The sequence below is a fragment of the Pleurodeles waltl genome, chromosome 11 (assembly GCF_031143425.1).
Source record: "Pleurodeles waltl isolate 20211129_DDA chromosome 11, aPleWal1.hap1.20221129, whole genome shotgun sequence".
Classification (NCBI taxonomy): domain Eukaryota; kingdom Metazoa; phylum Chordata; class Amphibia; order Caudata; family Salamandridae; genus Pleurodeles; species Pleurodeles waltl.
In genome coordinates, this window is record NC_090450.1 from 236,669,397 (window position 1) to 236,685,429 (window position 16,033).

The window sequence follows — 16,033 nt, forward strand, 5'->3', positions numbered from 1 at the left end:
CGAAATATGAGGAAAAAGTGTATTTTTAGCCACATTTTGAGCTTTGCAAAGGATTCTGGGTAACAGAACCTGGTGAGAGCCCCACAAGTCATCCCATCTTGGATTCCCCTAGGTGTCTAGTTTTCAAAAATGCATATGTTTGGTAGGTTTCCCTATGTGCCAGCTGAGCTGGAGTCCAAAATCCAAAGGTAGCCACTTTGCAAAAAACACCTCTGTTTTCCTTGGGAAAGTGTGATGTGTCCACATTGTGTTTTGGGGCATTTCCTGACGCGGGCACTAGGCCTACCCACACAAGTGAGGTATCATTTTTATTGGGAGACTTGGGGGAATGCTGGGTGGAAGGAAATCTGTGGCTCCTCTCAGATTCCAGAACTTTCTGTCACAAAAATATGAGGAAAAAGTGTTTTTTTTGCCAAATTTTGAGGTTTGCAAAGGATTCTGGGTAACAGAACCTGGTGAGAGCCCCACAAGTCACCCCATCTTGGATTCCCCTAGGTGTCTAGTTTTCAAAAATGCATATGTTTGGTAGGTTTCCCTATGTGCCGGCTGAGCTGGAGTCCAAAATCCAAAGGTAGCCACTTTGCAAAAAACACCTCTGTTTTCCTTGGGAAAGTGTGATTTGCCCACGTTGTGTTTTGGGGCATTTCCTGTTGCAGGCGCTGGGCCTACCCACACAAGTGAGGTATCATTTTTATCAGGAGGCTTTGGGGAACGCTGGGTGGAAGGAAATCTGTGGCTCCTCTCAGATTCCAGAACTGTCTGTCACCGAAAATGAGGAAAAAGTGTTTTTTAGCCACATTTTGAGGTTTGCAAAGGATTCTGGGTAACAGAACCTGGTGAGAGCCCCACAAGTCACCCCATCTTGGATTCCCCTGAGTGTTGTGTTTTAAAAAATGCATAGGTTTGGTAGGTTTCCCTAGGTGCCGGCTGAGCTAGAGGCCAAAATTCAAAGGTAGGCACTTTGCAAAAAAAACTCTGTTTTCTTTGGGAAAATGTGATGTGCCCACGTTGTGTTTTGGGGCATTCCTGTCGCGGGCCCTAGGCCTACCCACACAAGTGAGGTATCATTTTTATCGGAAGCCTCGGGCAAACACTGAGTGGAAGGAAATACATTTGTGGCTCCTCTCAGATTCCAGAAGTTTCTGTCACCGAAATATGAGGAAAAAGAGTTTTTTTAGCCGCATTTTGAGGTTTGCAAAGGATTCTGGGTAACAGAACCTGGAGAGAGCCCCACAAGTCACCCCATCTTGGATTCCCCTGAGTGTCTAGTTTTCAAAAATGCATAGGTTTGGTAGGTTTGCCTAGGTGCCGGCTGAGCTAGAGGCCAAAATTCAAAGGTAGGCACTTTGCAAAAAAAACTCTGTTTTCCTTGGGAAAGTGTGATGTGCCCACGTTGTGTTTTGGGGCATTTCCTGTTGCAGGCGCTGGGCCTACCCACACAAGTGAGGTATCATTTTTATCAGGAGGCTTTGGGGAACGCTGGGTGGAAGGAAATCTGTGGCTCCTCTCAGATTCCAGAACTGTCTGTCACCGAAAATGAGGAAAAAGTGTTTTTTAGCCACATTTTGAGGTTTGCAAAGGATTCTGGGTAAAAGAATCTGGTGAGAGCCCCACAAGTCACCCCATCTTGGATTCCCCTAGGTGTCTAGTTTGCAAAAAGGCATAGGTTTGGTAGGTTTCCCTAGGTGACGGCTGAGCTAGAGGCCAAAATCCACAGGTAGGCACTTTGCAAAAAACACCTCTGTTTTCTTTGCGAAAATGTGATGTGTCCACGTTGTTTTTTGGGGCATTTCCTGTCGCGGGCACTAGGCCTACCCACACAAGTGAGGTATCATTTTTATTGGGAGACTTGGGGTAACGCTGGGTGGAAGTAAATTTGTGGCTCCTCTCAGATTCCAGAACTTTCTGTCACCGAAATATGAGGAAAAAGTGTTTTTTAGCCAAATTTTGAGGTTTGCAAAGGATTCTGGGTAACAGAATCTGGAGAGAGCCCCACAAGTCACCCCATCTTGGATTCCCCTAAGTGTCTAGTTTTCAAAAATGCATAGGTTTGGTAGGTTTTCCCTAGGTGCCGGCTGAGCTAGAGGCCAAAATCCACAGGTAGGCACTTTGCAAAAAACACCTCTGTTTTCTGTGGGAAAATGTGATGTGTCCACGTTGTGTTTTGGGGCATTTCCTGTCGCGGGCACTAGGCCTACCCACACAAGTGAGGTATCATTTTTATCCTGAGACTTGGGGAAATGCTGAGTGGAAGGAAATAAATTTGTGGCTCCTCTCAGATTCCAGAAGTTTCTGTCACCGAAATATGAGGAAAAAGAGTTTTTTTAGCCAAATTTTGAGGTTTGCAAAGGATTCTGGGTAACAGAATCTGGAGAGAGCCCCACAAGTCACCCCATCTTGGATTCCCCTAAGTGTCTAGTTTTCAAAAATGCATAGGTTTGGTAGGTTTTCCCTAGGTGCCGGCTGAGCTAGAGGCCAAAATCCACAGGTAGGCACTTTGCAAAAAACACCTCTGTTTTCTGTGGGAAAATGTGATGTGTCCACGTTGTGTTTTGGGGCATTTCCTGTCGCAGGCATAAGGACTACCCACACAAGTGAGGTACCATTTTTATTGGAAGACTTGGGGGAACGCTGGATGGAAGGACATTTGTGGCTCCTCTCAGATTCCAGAACTTTCTGGCACCGAAATATGAGGAAAAAGTGTTTTTTTAGCCACATTTTGAGGTTTGCAAAGGATTCTGGGTAACAGAATCTGGAGAGAGCCCCACAAGTCACCCCATCTTGGATTCCCCTAGATGTCTAGTTTTAAACAATGCATAGGGTTGGTAGGTTTCCCTAGGCGCCGGCTGAGCTAGAGGACAAAATCCACAGGTATGTACTTCGCAAAAAACACCTCTGTTTTCTTTGGGAAAATGTGATGTGTACAAGTTGTGTTTTGGTGCATTTCCTGTTGCAGGCGCTAGGCCTACCCACACAAGTGAGGTATCATTTTTATCAGGAGGCTTTGGGGAATGCTGGGTGGAAGGAAATTTGTGGCTCCTCTCAGATTCCAGAACTTTCTGTCACCGAAATATGAGGAAAAAGTGTTTTTTAGCCAGATTTTGAGGTTTGCAAAGGATTCTGGGTAACAGAATCTGGTGAGAGCCCCACAAGTCACCCCATCTTGGATTCCCCTAGGTGTCTAGTTTGCAAAAAGCCATAGGTTTGGTAGGTTTCCCTAAGTGCCGGCTGACCTAGAGGACAAAATCCAAAGGTAGGTACTTCGCAAAAAACACCTCTGTTTTCTTTGGGAAAATGTGATGTGTACAAGTTGTGATTTGGTGCATTTCCTGTTGCAGGCGCTGGGCCTACCCACACAAGTGAGGTATCATTTTTATCAGGAGGCTTTGGGGAACACTGGGTGGAAGGAAATCTGTGGCTCCTCTCAGATTCCAGAAGTTTTTGTCACCGAAATATGAGGAAAAAGTGTATTTTTAGCCACATTTTGAGCTTTGCAAAGGATTCTGGGTAACAGAACCTGGTGAGAGCCCCACAAGTCATCCCATCTTGGATTCCCCTAGGTGTCTAGTTTTCAAAAATGCATATGTTTGGTAGGTTTCCCTATGTGCCAGCTGAGCTGGAGTCCAAAATCCAAAGGTAGCCACTTTGCAAAAAACACCTCTGTTTTCCTTGGGAAAGTGTGATGTGTCCACATTGTGTTTTGGGGCATTTCCTGACGCGGGCACTAGGCCTACCCACACAAGTGAGGTATCATTTTTATTGGGAGACTTGGGGGAACGCTGGGTGGAAGGAAATCTGTGGCTCCTCTCAGATTCCAGAACTTTCTGTCACAAAAATATGAGGAAAAAGTGTTTTTTTTGCCAAATTTTGAGGTTTGCAAAGGATTCTGGGTAACAGAACCTGGTGAGAGCCCCACAAGTCACCCCATCTTGGATTCCCCTGAGTGTCTAGTTTTCAAAAATACATAGGTTTGGTAGGTTTGCCTAGGTGCCGGCTGAGCTAGAGGCCAAAATTCAAAGGTAGGCACTTTGCAAAAAAAACTCTGTTTTCTTTGGGAAAATGTGATGTGCCCACGTTGTGTTTTGGGGCATTTCCTGTTGCAGGCGCTGGGCCTACCCACACAAGTGAGGTATCATTTTTATCAGGAGGCTTTGGGGAACGCTGGGTGGAAGGAAATCTGTGGCTCCTCTCAGATTCCAGAAGTTTCTGTCACCGAAATATGAGGAAAAAGAGTTTTTTTAGCCACATTTTGAGGTTTGCAAAGGATTCTGGGTAACAGAACCTGGAGAGAGCCCCACAAGTCACCCCATCTTGGATTCCCCTAGGTGTCTAGTTTGCAAAAAGGCATAGGTTTGGTAGGTTTCCCTAGGTGCCGGCTGAGCTAGAGGCCAAATTCCACAGGTAGGCACTTTGCAAAAAACACCTCTGTTTTCTTTGCGAAAATGTGATGTGTCCACGTTGTATTTTGGGGCATTTCCTGTCGCGGGCACTAGGCCTACCCACACAAGTGAGGTATCATTTTTATTGGGAGACTTGGGGGAACGCTGGGTGAAGTAAATTTGTGGCTCCTCTCAGATTCCAGAACTTTCTGGCACCGAAATATGAGGAAAAGTGTTTTTTTAGCCACATTTTGAGGTTTGCAAAGGATTCTGGGTAACAGAATCTGGAGAGAGCCCCACAAGTCACCCCATCTTGGATTCCCCTAGATGTCTAGTTTTAAACAATGCATAGGGTTGGTAGGTTTCCCTAGGTGCCGGCTGAGCTAGAAGACAAAATCCACAGGTATGTACTTCGCAAAAAACACCTCTGTTTTCTTTGGGAAAATGTGATGTGTACAAGTTGTGTTTTGGTGCATTTCCTGTTGCAGGCGCTAGGCCTACCCACACAAGTGAGGTATCATTTTTATCAGGAGGCTTTGGGGAATGATGGGTGGAAGGAAATTTGTGGCTCCTCTCAGATTCCAGAACTTTCTGTCACCGAAATATGAGGAAAAAGTGTTTTTTAGCCAGATTTTGAGGTTTGCAAAGGATTCTGGGTAACAGAATCTGGTGAGAGCCCCACAAGTCACCCCATCTTGGATTCCCCTAGGTGTCTAGTTTGCAAAAAGCCATAGGTTTGGTAGGTTTCCCTAAGTGCCGGCTGACCTAGAGGACAAAATCCAAAGGTAGGTACTTCGCAAAAAACACCTCTGTTTTCTTTGGGAAAATGTGATGTGTACAAGTTGTGATTTGGTGCATTTCCTATTGCAGGCGCTGGGCCTACCCACACAAGTGAGGTATCATTTTTATCAGGAGGCTTTGGGGAACACTGGGTGGAAGGAAATCTGTGGCTCCTCTCAGATTCCAGAAGTTTTTGTCACCGAAATATGAGGAAAAAGTGTATTTTTAGCCACATTTTGAGCTTTACAAAGGATTCTGGGTAACAGAACCTGGTGAGAGCCCCACAAGTCATCCCATCTTGGATTCCCCTAGGTGTCTAGTTTTCAAAAATGCATATGTTTGGTAGGTTTCCCTATGTGCCAGCTGAGCTGGAGTCCAAAATCCAAAGGTAGCCACTTTGCAAAAAACACCTCTGTTTTCCTTGGGAAAGTGTGATGTGTCCACATTGTGTTTTGGGGCATTTCCTGACGCGGGCACTAGGCCTACCCACACAAGTGAGGTATCATTTTTATTGGGAGACTTGGGGGAACGCTGGGTGGAAGGAAATCTGTGGCTCCTCTCAGATTCCAGAACTTTCTGTCACAAAAATATGAGGAAAAAGTGTTTTTTTTGCCAAATTTTGAGGTTTGCAAAGGATTCTGGGTAACAGAACCTGGTGAGAGCCCCACAAGTCACCCCATCTTGGATTCCCCTGAGTGTCTAGTTTTCAAAAATGCATAGGTTTGGTAGGTTTGCCTAGGTGCCGGCTGAGCTAGAGGCCAAAATTCAAAGGTAGGCACTTTGCAAAAAAAACTCTGTTTTCTTTGGGAAAATGTGATGTGCCCACGTTGTGTTTTGGGGCATTTCCTGTTGCAGGCGCTGGGCCTACCCACACAAGTGAGGTATAATTTTTATCAGGAGGCTTTGGGGAACGCTGGGTGGAAGGAAATCTGTGGCTCCTCTCAGATTCCAGAACTGTCTGTCACCGAAAATGAGGAAAAAGTGTTTTTTAGCCACATTTTGAGGATTGCAAAGGATTCTGGGTAAAAGAATCTGGTGAGAGCCCCACAAGTCACCCCATCTTGGATTCCCCTAGGTGTCTAGTTTGCAAAAAGGCATAGGTTTGGTAGGTTTCCCTAGGTGACGGCTGAGCTAGAGGCCAAAATCCACAGGTAGGCACTTTGCAAAAAACACCTCTGTTTTCTTTGGGAAAATGTGATGTGTCCACGTTGTATTTTGGGGCATTTCCTGTCGCGGGCACTAGGCCTACCCACACAAGTGAGGTATCATTTTTATCGGGAGACTTGGGGGAATGCTGAGTGGAAGGAAATACATTTGTGGCTCCTCTCAGATTCCAGAAGTTTTTGTCACCGAAATATGAGGAAAAAGTGTATTTTTAGCCACATTTTGAGGTTTGCAAAGGATTCTGGGTAACAGAACCTGGTGAGAGCCCCACAAGTCATCCCATCTTGGATTCCCCTAGGTGTCTAGTTTTCAAAAATGCATATGTTTGGTAGGTTTCCCTAGGTGCCGGCTGAGCTAGAGGCCAAAATCCACAGGTAGGCACTTTGCAAAAAACACCTCTGTTTTCTGTGGGAAAATGTGATGTGTCCACGTTGTGTTTTGGGGCATTTCCTGTCGCGGGCACTAGGCCTACCCACACAAGTGAGGTATCATTTTTATCGGGAGACTTGGGGGAATGCTGAGTGGAAGGAAATACATTTGTGGCTCCTCTCAGATTCCAGAAGTTTCTGTCACCGAAATATGAGGAAAAGGAGTTTTTTTAGCCACATTTTGAGGTTTGCAAAGGATTCTGGGCAACAGAACCTGGTGAGAGCCCCACAAGTCACCCCATCTTGGATTCCCCTAGGTGTCTAGTTTTCAAAAATGCATATGTTTGGTAGGTTTCCCTATGTGCCGGCTGAGCTGGAGTCCAAAATCCAAAGGTAGCCACTTTGCAAAAAACACCTCTGTTTTCCTTGGGAAAGTGTGATGTGTCCACATTGTGTTTTGGGGCATTTCCTGACGCGGGCACTAGGCCTACCCACACAAGTGAGGTATCATTTTTATTGGGAGACTTGGGGGAACGCTGGGTGGAAGGAAATTTGTGGCTCCTCTCAGATTCCAGAACTTTCTGTCACAAAAATATGAGGAAAAAGTGTTTTTTTTGCCAAATTTTGAGGTTTGCAAAGGATTCTGGGTAACAGAATCTGGAGAGAGCCCCACAAGTCACCCCATCTTGGATTCCCCTAAGTGTCTAGTTTTCAAAAATGCCTAGGTTTGGTAGGTTTTCCCTAGGTGCCGGCTGAGCTAGAGGCCAAAATCCACAGGTAGGCACTTTGCAAAAAACACCTCTGTTTTCTGGGGAAAATGTGATGTGCCCACGTTGTGTTTTGGGGCATTTCCTGTCGCGGCATTTCCTGTCGCGGGCACTAGGCCTACCCACACAAGTGAGGTATCATTTTTATCGGGAGACTTGGGGGAATGCTGAGTGGAAGGAAATAAATTTGTGGCTCCTCTCAGATTCCAGAAGTTTCTGTCACCGAAATATGAGGAAAAATAGTTTTTTTAGCCACATTTTGAGGTTTGCAAAGGATTCTGGGTAACAGAACCTGGTGAGAGCCCCACAAGTCATCCCATCTTGGATTCCCCTAGGTGTCTAGTTTTCAAAAATGCATATGTTTGGTAGGTTTCCCTTTGTGCCGGCTGAGCTGGAGTCCAAAATCCAAAGGTAGCCACTTTGCAAAAAACACCTCTGTTTTCCTTGGGAAAGTGTGATGTGTCCACATTGTGTTTTGGGGCATTTCCTGACGCGGGCACTAGGCCTACCCACACAAGTGAGGTATCATTTTTATTGGGAGACTTGGGGGAACGCTGGGTGGAAGGAAATCTGTGGCTCCTCTCAGATTCCAGAACTTTCTGTCACAAAAATATGAGGAAAAAGTGGTTTTTTTGCCAAATTTTGAGGTTTGCAAAGGATTCTGGGTAACAGAACCTGGTGAGAGCCCCACAAGTCACCCCATCTTGGATTCCCCTGAGTGTCTAGTTTTAAAAAATGCATAGGTTTGGTAGGTTTCCCTAGGTGCCGGCTGATCTAGAGGCCAAAATTCAAAGGTAGGCACTTTGCAAAAAAAACTCTGTTTTCTTTGGTAAATGTGATGTGTCCACGTTGTGTTTTGGGGCATTTCCTGTCGCGGGCACTAGGCCTACCCACACAAGTGAGGTATCATTTTTATCGGGAGCCTCGGGCAAACACTGAGTGGAAGGAAATACATTTGTGGCTCCCCTCAGATTCCAGAAGTTTCTGTCACCGAAATATGAGGAAAAATCGTTTTTTTAGCCACATTTTGAGGTTTGCAAAGGATTCTGGGTAACAGAACCTGGAGAGAGCCCCACAAGTCACCCCATCTTGGATTCCCCTAGGTGTCTAGTTTTCAAAAATGCATAGGTTTGGTAGGTTTTCCCTAGGTGCCGGCTGAGCTAGAGGCCAAAATCCACAGGTAGGCACTTTGCAAAAAACACCTCTGTTTTCTGTGGGAAAATGTGATGTGTCCACATTGTGTTTTGGGGCATTTCCTGACGCGGGCACTAGGCCTACCCACACAAGTGAGGTATCATTTTTATTGGGAGACTTGGGGGAACGCTTTGTGGAAGGAAATCTGTGGCTCCTCACAGATTCTAGAACTTTCTGTCACCCAAATATGAGGAAAAAGTGTTTTTTCAGCTTCATTTTGAGGTTTGCAAAGGATTCTGGGTAACAGAACCTGGTGAGAGCCCCACAAGTCACCCCATCTTGGATTCCCCTGAGTGTCTAGTTTTCAAAAATGCATAAGTTTGGTAGGTTTTCCCTAGGTGCCGGCTGAGCTAGAAGCCAAAATCCACAGGTAGGCACTTAGCAAAAAACACCTCTGTTCTCTGTGGGAAAATGTGATGTGTCCACGTTGTGTTTTGGGGCATTTCCTGTCGCGGGCACTAGGCCTACCCACACAAGTGAGGTATCATTTTTATCGGGAGACTTGGGGGAATGCTGAGTGGAAGGAAATACATTTGTGGCTCCTCTCAGATTCCAGAAGTTTCTGTCACCGAAATATGAGGAAAATGTGTTCTTTTAGCCACATTTTGAGGTTTGCAAAGGATTCTGGGTAACAGAACCTGGTGAGAGCCCCACAAGTCACCCCATCTTGGATTCCCCTAGGTGTCTAGTTTTCAAAAATGCATATATTTGGTAGGTTTCCCTATGTGCCGGCTGAGCTGGAGTCCAAAATCCACAGGTAGCCACTTTGCAAAAAACTCCTCTGTTTTCTTTGGGAAAGTGTGATGTGTCCACATTGTGTTTTGGGGCATTTCCTGACGCGGGCACTAGGCCTACCCACACAAGTGAGGTATCATTTTTATTGGGAGACTTGGGGGAACACTGGGTGGAAGGAAATCTGTGGCTCCTCTCAGATTCCAGAACTTTCAGTCACCAAAATATGAGGAAAAGGTGTTTTTTTAGCCAAATTTTCAGGTTTGCAAAGGATTCTGGGTAACAGAACCTGGTGAGAGCCCCACAAGTCACCCTATCTTTGATTCGCTCAGGTGTCTAGTTTTAAAAAATGCATAGGTTTGGTAGGTTTCCCTAGGTGGCGGCTGAGCTAGAGGCCAAAACCCACAGGTAGGCACTTTCTTTGGGAAAATGTATTGTGTCCACGTTGTGTTTTGGGGCATTTCATGTCGCAGGCATAAGGACTACCCACACAAGTGAGGTACCATTTTTATTGGAAGACTTGGGGGAACGCTGGATGGAAGGACATTTGTGGCTCCTCTCAGATTCCAGAACTTTCTGGCACCGAAATATGAGGAAAAAGTGTTTTTTTAGCCACATTTTGAGGTTTGCAAAGGATTCTGGGTAACAGAATCTGGAGAGAGCCCCACAAGTCACCCCATCTTGGATTCCCCTAGATGTCTAGTTTTAAACAATGCATAGGTTTGGTAGGTTTCCCTAGGTGCCGGCTGACCTAGAGGACAAAATCCACAGGTAGGTACTTCGCAAAAAACACCTCTGTTTTCTTTGGGAAAATGTGACGTGTACAAGTTGTGTTTTGGTGCATTTCCTGTTGCAGGCGCTAGGCCTACCCACACAAGTGAGGTATCATTTTTATCAGGAGGCTTTGGGGAACGCTGGGTGGAAGGAAATTTGTGGCTCCTCTCAGATTCCAGAACTTTCTGTCACCGAAATAGGAGGAAAAAGTGTTTTTTAGCCAGATTTTGAGGTTTGCAAAGGATTCTGGGTAACAGAATCTGGTGAGAGCCCCACAAGTCACTCCATCTTGGATTCCCCTAGGTGTCTAGTTTGCAAAAAGCCATAGGTTTGGTAGGTTTCCCTAAGTGCCGGCTGACCTAGAGGACAAAATTCAAAGGTAGGCACTTTGCAAAAAAAACTCTGTTTTCTTTGGTAAATGTGATGTGTCCACGTTGTGTTTTGGGGCATTTCCTGTCGCGGGCACTAGGCCTACCCACACAAGTGAGGTATCATTTTTATCGGGAGCCTCGGGCGAACACTGAGTGGAAGGAAATACATTTGTGGCTCCCCTCAGATTCCAGAAGTTTCTGTCACCGAAATATGAGGAAAAATCGTTTTTTTAGCCACATTTTGAGGTTTGCAAAGGATTCTGGGTAACAGAACCTGGAGAGAGCCCCACAAGTCACCCCATCTTGGATTCCCCTAGGTGTCTAGTTTTCAAAAATGCATAGGTTTGGTAGGTTTTCCCTAGGTGCCGGCTGAGCTAGAGGCCAAAATCCACAGGTAGGCACTTTGCAAAAAACACCTCTGTTTTCTGTGGGAAAATGTGATGTGTCCACATTGTGTTTTGGGGCATTTCCTGACGCGGGCACTAGGCCTACCCACACAAGTGAGGTATCATTTTTATTGGGAGACTTGGGGGAACGCTTTGTGGAAGGAAATCTGTGGCTCCTCACAGATTCTAGAACTTTCTGTCACCCAAATATGAGGAAAAAGTGTTTTTTCAGCTTCATTTTGAGGTTTGCAAAGGATTCTGGGTAACAGAACCTGGTGAGAGCCCCACAAGTCACCCCATCTTGGATTCCCCTGAGTGTCTAGTTTTCAAAAATGCATAAGTTTGGTAGGTTTTCCCTAGGTGCCGGCTGAGCTAGAGGCCAAAATCCACAGGTAGGCACTTAGCAAAAAACACCTCTGTTCTCTGTGGGAAAATGTGATGTGTCCACGTTGTGTTTTGGGGCATTTCCTGTCGCGGGCACTAGGCCTACCCACACAAGTGAGGTATCATTTTTATCGGGAGACTTGGGGGAATGCTGAGTGGAAGGAAATACATTTGTGGCTCCTCTCAGATTCCAGAAGTTTCTGTCACCGAAATATGAGGAAAATGTGTTCTTTTAGCCACATTTTGAGGTTTGCAAAGGATTCTGGGTAACAGAACCTGGTGAGAGCCCCACAAGTCACCCCATCTTGGATTCCCCTAGGTGTCTAGTTTTCAAAAATGCATATATTTGGTAGGTTTCCCTATGTGCCGGCTGAGCTGGAGTCCAAAATCCACAGGTAGCCACTTTGCAAAAAACTCCTCTGTTTTCTTTGGGAAAGTTTGATGTGTCCACATTGTGTTTTGGGGCATTTCCTGACGCGGGCACTAGGCCTACCCACACAAGTGAGGTATCATTTTTATTGGGAGACTTGGGGGAACACTGGGTGGAAGGAAATCTGTGGCTCCTCTCAGATTCCAGAACTTTCAGTCACCAAAATATGAGGAAAAGGTGTTTTTTTAGCCAAATTTTCAGGTTTGCAAAGGATTCTGGGTAACAGAACCTGGTGAGAGCCCCACAAGTCACCCTATCTTTGATTCGCTCAGGTGTCTAGTTTTAAAAAATGCATAGGTTTGGTAGGTTTCCCTAGGTGGCGGCTGAGCTAGAGGCCAAAACCCACAGGTAGGCACTTTCTTTGGGAAAATGTATTGTGTCCACGTTGTGTTTTGGGGCATTTCCTGTCGCAGGCATAAGGACTACCCACACAAGTGAGGTACCATTTTTATTGGAAGACTTGGGGGAACGCTGGATGGAAGGACATTTGTGGCTCCTCTCAGATTCCAGAACTTTCTGGCACCGAAATATGAGGAAAAAGTGTTTTTTTAGCCACATTTTGAGGTTTGCAAAGGATTCTGGGTAACAGAATCTGGAGAGAGCCCCACAAGTCACCCCATCTTGGATTCCCCTAGATGTCTAGTTTTAAACAATGCATAGGTTTGGTAGGTTTCCCTAGGTGCCGGCTGACCTAGAGGACAAAATCCACAGGTAGGTACTTCACAAAAAACACCTCTGTTTTCTTTGGGAAAATGTGACGTGTACAAGTTGTGTTTTAGTGCATTTCCTGTTGCAGGCGCTAGGCCTACCCACACAAGTGAGGTATCATTTTTATCAGGAGGCTTTGGGGAACGCTGGGTGGAAGGAAATTTGTGGCTCCTCTCAGATTCCAGAACTTTCTGTCACCGAAATAGGAGGAAAAAGTGTTTTTTAGCCAGATTTTGAGGTTTGCAAAGGATTCTGGGTAACAGAATCTGGTGAGAGCCCCACAAGTCACTCCATCTTGGATTCCCCTAGGTGTCTAGTTTGCAAAAAGCCATAGGTTTGGTAGGTTTCCCTAAGTGCCGGCTGACCTAGAGGACAAAATCCACAGGTAGGTACTTCGCAAAAAACACCTCTGTTTTCTTTGGGAAAATGTGACGTGTACAAGTTGTGTTTTGGTGCATTTCCTGTAGCAGGCGCTAGGCCTACCCACACAAGTGAGGTATCATTTTTATCAGGAGGCTTTGGGGAACGCTGGGTGGAAGGAAATGTGTGGCTCCTCTCAGATTCCAGAACTTTCTGTCACCGAAATAGGAGGACAAAGTGTTTTTTAGCCAGATTTTGAGGTTTGCAAAGGATTCTGGGTAAAAGAATCTGGTGAGAGCCCCACAAGTCACTCCATCTTGGATTCCCCTAGGTGTCTAGTTTGCAAAAAGCCATAGGTTTGGTAGGTTTCCCTAAGTGCCGGCTGACCTAGAGGACAAAATCCACAGGTAGGTACTTCGCAAAAAACACCTCTGTTTTCTTTGGGAAAATGTGATGTGTACAAGTTGTGATTTGGTGCATTTCCTGTTGCAGGCGCTGGGCCTACCCACACAAGTGAGGTATCATTTTTATCAGGAGGCTTTGGGGAACGCTGGGTGGAAGGAAATCTGTTGCTCCTCTCAGATTCCAGAACTGTCTGTCACCGAAATATGAGGAAAAATTGTTTTTTAGCCACATTTTGAGGTTTGCAAAGGATTCTGGGTAAAAGAATCTGGTGAGAGCCCCACAAGTCACCCCATCTTGGATTCCCCTAGGTGTCTAGTTTGCAAAAAGGCATAGGTTTGGTAGGTTTCCCTAGGTGACGGCTGAGCTAGAGGCCAAAATCCACAGGTAGGCACTTTGCAAAAAACACCTCTGTTTTCTTTAGGAAAATGTGATGTGTCCACGTTGTGTTTTGGGGCATTTCCTGTCGCGGGCACTAGGCCTACCCCCACAAGTGAGGTATCATTTTTATCTGGAGACTTGGGGGAATGCTGAGTGGAAGGAAATACATTTGTGGCTCCTCTCAGATTCCAGAAGTTTCTGTCACCGAAATATGAGGAAAAAGTGTCTTTTTAGCCAAATTTTGAGGTTTGCAAAGGATTCTGGGTAACAGAACCTGGTGAGAGCCCGACAAGTCATCCCATCTTGGATTCCCCTAGGTGTCTAGTTTTCAAAAATGCATATGTTCGGTAGGTTTCCCTATGTGCCGGCTGAGCTGGAGTCCAAAATCCTAAGGTAGCCACTTTGCAAAAAACACCTCTGTTTTCCTTGGGAAAGTGTGATGTGTCCACATTGTGTTTTGGGGCATTTCCTGACGCGGGCACTAGGCCTACCCACACAAGTGAGGTATCATTTTTATTGGGAGACTTAGGGGAACACTGGGTGGAAGGAAATCTGTGGCTCCTCTCAGATTCCAGAACTTTCTGTCACCAAAATATGAGGAAAAAGTGTTTTTTTAGCCAAATTTTGAGGTTTGCAAAGGATTCTGGGTAACAGAACCTGGTGAGAGCCCCACAAGTCACCCCATCTTGGATTCCCCTGAGTGTCTAGTTTTTAAAAATGCATAGGTTTGGTAGGTTTGCCTAGGTGCCGGCTGAGCTAGATGCCAAAATTCAAAGGTAGGCACTTTGCAAAAAAAACTCTGTTTTCTTTGGGAAAATGTGATGTGCCCACGTTGTGTTTTGGGGCATTCCTGTCGCGGGCCCTAGGCCTACCCACACAAGTGAGGTATCATTTTTATCGGGAGCCTCGGGCAAACACTGAGTGGAAGGAAATACATTTGTGGCTCCCCTCAGATTCCAGAAGTTTCTGTCACCGAAATATGAGGAAAAATAGTTTTTTTAGCCACCTTTTGAGGTTTGCAAAGGATTCTGGGTAACAGAACCTGGAGAGAGCCCCACAAGTCACCCCATCTTGGATTCCCCTAGGTGTCTAGTTTTCAAAAATGCATAGGTTTGGTAGGTTTTCCCTAGGTGCCGGCTGAGCTAGAGGCCAAAATCCACAGGTAGGCACTTTGCAAAAAACACCTCTGTTTTCTGTGGGAAAATGTGATGTGTCAACGTTGTGTTTTGGGGCATTTCCTGTCGCGGGCACTAGGCCTACCCACACAAGTGAGGCATCATTTTTATCGGGAGACCTGGGGGAATGCTGAGTGGAAGGAACTAAATTTGTGGCTCCTCTCAGATTCCAGAAGTTTCTGTCACCGAAATATGAGGAAAAAGAGTTTTTTTAGCCACATTTTGAGGTGTGCAAAGGATTCTGGGTAACAGAACCTGGTGAGAGCCCGACAAGTCATCCCATCTTGGATTCCCCTAGGTGTCTAGTTTTCAAAAATGCATATGTTCGGTAGGTTTCCCTATGTGCCGGCTGAGCTGGAGTCCAAAATCCTAAGGTAGCCACTTTGCAAAAAACACCTCTGTTTTCCTTGGGAAAGTGTGATGTGTCCACATTGTGTTTTGGGGCATTTCCTGACGCGGGCACTAGGCCTACCCACACAAGTGAGGTATCATTTTTATTGGGAGACTTAGGGGAACACTGGGTGGAAGGAAATCTGTGGCTCCTCTCAGATTCCAGAACTTTCTGTCACCAAAATATGAGGAAAAAGTGTTTTTTTAGCCAAATTTTGAGGTTTGCAAAGTATTCTGGGTAACAGAACCTGGTGAGAGCCCCACAAGTCACCCCATCTTGGATTCCCCTGAGTGTCTAGTTTTTAAAAATGCATAGGTTTGGTAGGTTTGCCTAGGTGCCGGCTGAGCTAGATGCCAAAATTCAAAGGTAGGCACTTTGCAAAAAAAACTCTGTTTTCTTTGGGAAAATGTGATGTGCCCACGTTGTGTTTTGGGGCATTCCTGTCGCGGGCCCTAGGCCTACCCACACAAGTGAGGTATCATTTTTATCGGGAGCCTCGGGCAAACACTGAGTGGAAGGAAATACATTTGTGGCTCCCCTCAGATTCCAGAAGTTTCTGTCACCGAAATATGAGGAAAAAGAGTTTTTTTAGCCACCTTTTGAGGTTTGCAAAGGATTCTGGGTAACAGAACCTGGAGAGAGCCCCACAAGTCACCCCATCTTGGATTCCCCTAGGTGTCTAGTTTTAAAAAATGCATAGGTTTGGTAGGTTTTCCCTAGGTGCCGGCTGAGCTAGAGGCCAAAATCCACAGGTAGGCACTTTGCAAAAAACACCTCTGTTTTCTGTGGGAAAATGTGATGTGTCAACGTTGTGTTTTGGGGCATTTCCTGTCGCGGGCACTAGGCCTACCCACACAAGTGAGGCATCATTTTTATCGGGAGACCTG